At 43.0% G+C, this 3,155-nt stretch overlaps 1 non-coding gene across 1 annotated transcript; it reads left to right on the forward strand.

Annotated features, from left to right (window-relative positions):
- The first annotated feature begins 2,551 nt into the window (after nucleotides 1-2,551).
- On the forward strand, nucleotides 2,552-2,659 carry LOC112746347 (small nucleolar RNA R71). The gene has a single exon (XR_003174237.1). It is a non-coding gene; the product is annotated as a small nucleolar RNA R71 (small nucleolar RNA).
- The last annotated feature ends 496 nt before the right edge of the window (nucleotides 2,660-3,155 follow it).

The raw sequence follows: 3,155 nt of genomic DNA on the forward strand, positions 1-3,155 counted from the left end.
ATGTATCCCCTGAGGTATCTCAGGGATCTCTTGATTTGCAGTCAAATGTTCTACCACTGAGCTATAGACCCTTGATGGAAGCTTTTATCTTCCCTTTCCTCTTTCTAGAGGCTTCTCTGGCCTTAGGTGCCATCAATGGTTATGGAAAAAAAAACAAAAAAACTATGCTTTTACCACACCAAACTTAGAATGTTGCTCGTCCTCGAGCAAAAGAGGAAAGAATAGAAGAATAAGAAGAAGATATGGAGGAGATGGAGGGAGATGTGTATTCGGCCATATGGGTGGGATTGGGTGGGAAAGAGATGTTGAATTTTGAAGGAAAGTGGGTGTTTGGATGTGAGTGGTAAAGAGTTAATAGGGAAGAGTGTTTATTGGGAATAGAGGATGATTGAGAAGAGAGAAGAGAGTGAGTGGAGGTAGGTGGGGATCCTGTGGGGTCCACAGATCCTGAGGTGTCAAGGCATTTACATCCCTGCACCAATTTAGGCATGCAAAATGCCCTTGCACACAACTCTGGGCGTTCAGCGCCAGGCTGGTGCCCATTTTGGGCGTTCAACGCCCCTTTGCTGCCATTTCTGGCGTTGAACGCCAGAACCATGCTTGTTCTGGGCGTTCAGCGCCAGGATGCTCCCATTCTGGGCGTTCAGCGCCAGAACTATGCTCTGTTCTGGCGTTTGAACGCCAGACAGATGCTCCTCCAGGGTGTGATTTTTCTTCTGCTATTTTTGATTCCGTTTTTGATTTTTTTGTTTATTTTGTGACTCCACATGATCATGAACCTAAGAAAACATGAAAAACAATAAAAATTAGAGAAACATTGGGTTGCCTCCCAACAAGCGCTTCTTTAATGTCAATAGCTTGACAGTGGGCTCTCATGGAGCCTCACAGATGTGCAGAGCTTTGTTGAGACTCTCCAACACCAAACTTAGAGTTTGGATATGGGAGTTCAACACCAAACTTAGAGTTTGGTTGTGGCCTCCCAACACCAAACTTAGAGTTTGACTGTGGGGGCTCTGGTTGACTCTGCTTTGAGAGAAGCTTTTTCTGCTTCCTCTCCATGGTTGCAGAGGGAGATCCTTGAGTTTTGAATACAAGGGAGTTCTCATTACATTGAAGGACAATTTCACCTCTGTCAACATCAATCACAGCTCTTGCTGTGGCCAGGAAAGGTCTTCCTAGGATGATGGATTCATCCTCTTCCTTTCCAGTATCCAGGACTATGAAATCAGTAGGGATGTAAAGGCCCTCAACCTTTACTAACACGTCCTCTACTTGTCCATAAGCCTGTCTTCTTGAGCTGTCTGCCATCTCTAATGAGATTTTAGCAGCTTGCACCCCATAGATTCCCAGTTTCTCTATTACAGAGAGGGGCATGAGGTTTATTCCTGAACCAAGGTCACACAGAGCCTTAAAGATCATGATGCCTATGGTACAGGATATTATGAACTTTCCAGGATCCTGTCTCTTCTGAGGCAATGTCAGTTGATCCAGATCACTTAGTTCATTGATGAACAAGGGAGGTTCAACTTCCCAATTTGGCATTCAGCTTCATGATTGCACCAAGAAACTTGGCAGTTTGCTCTTCAGTAACATCCTCATTCTCTTCAGAAGAGGAATACTCATCAGAGCTCATGAAGGGCATAAGGAGGTTCAATGGAATCTCTATGGTCTCTAGATGAGTCTCAGATTCCTTTGGTTCCTCAGAGGGAAGCTTCTTATTGATCACTGGACGTCCCAGGAGGTCTTCCTCCTTGGGATTCACGTCCTCTCCTTCCCTTACAGGTTCGGCCATGGCACTTATGTCAATGGCCTTGCACTCTCTTTTTGGGTTCTTTTCTGTATTACTTGGGAGAGTACTAGGAGGGATTTCAGTGATCCTTTTACTCAGCTGGCCCACTTGTGCTTCCAAATTTCTAATGGAAGACCTTGTTTCATTCATGAAACTTACAGTGGCCTTGGATAGATCAGAGACTAGATTTGCTAAATTAGAAGCATTTTGTTCAGAGTTCTCTGTCTGTTGCTGAGTTGATGATGGAAAAGGCTTGCTATTGCTAAACCTGTTTCTTCCACCATTATTAAAGCCTTGTTGAGGCTTTTGATCCTTCCATGAGAAATTTGGATGATTTCTCCATGTTGAGTTATAGGTGTTTCCATAAGGTTCACCTAAGTAATTTACCTCTGCTATTGCAGGGTTCTCAGGATCATAAGCTTCTTCTTCAGAAGAAGCCTCTTGAGTACTGTTGGATGCAGCTTGCATTCCATGCAGACTCTGAGAGATCATATTGACTTACTGAGTCAATATTTTATTCTGAGCCAATATGGCATTCAGAGTATCAACCTCAAGAACTCCCTTCTTCATAGGCGTCCCATTATTCACAGGATTCCTTTCAGAAGTGTACATGAACTGGTTATTAGCAACCATGTCAATGAGTTCTTGAGCTTCTGCAGGCGTTTTCTTTAGGTGAATGGTTCCACCTGCAGAAGTGTCCAGTGACATCTTTGATAGCTCAGATAAACCATCATAGAATATATCCAGGATGGTCCATTCTGAAAGCATGTCAGAAGGACACTTTTTGGTCAACTGTTTGTATCTTTCCCAAGCTTCATAGAGAGATTCACCTTCTTTCTGTCTGAAGGTTTGAACATCAGCTCTAAGTTTACTCAGCTTTTGAGGAGGAAAGTACTTGGCTAAGAAAGTTGTGACCAGCTTATCCCAAGAGTTCAGGCTGTCTTTAGGTTGAGAATCCAACCATAATCTAGCTCTGTCTCTTACAGCAAAAGGGAAAAGCATGAGCCTGTAGACTTCAGGATCTATTCCATTAGTCTTAACAGTATCACATATCTGCAAGAATTCAGTTAAGAACTGAAAAGGATCTTCAGATGGAAGTCCATGAAACTTGCAGTTCTGCTGCATCAGAGAAACTAATTGAGGTTTCAGCTCAAAGTTGTTTGCTCCAATGGCAGGAATGGAGATGCTTCTTCCATGTAAATTGGAATTAGGTGCAGTAAAGTCACCAAGCATCCTCCTTGCATTATTATTATTTTCGGCTGCCATCTCCTCTTCCTGTTCGAAAATTTCTGAAAGGTTTTCTCTGGATTGTTGTATTTTAGCTTCTCTTTTAATTTTCTCTTCAGAGTCCTTTCAGGTTCTGGAT

The sequence above is a fragment of the Arachis hypogaea genome, chromosome 14, assembly GCF_003086295.3.
Source record: "Arachis hypogaea cultivar Tifrunner chromosome 14, arahy.Tifrunner.gnm2.J5K5, whole genome shotgun sequence".
NCBI classification, from domain to species: Eukaryota; Viridiplantae; Streptophyta; class Magnoliopsida; order Fabales; family Fabaceae; genus Arachis; species Arachis hypogaea.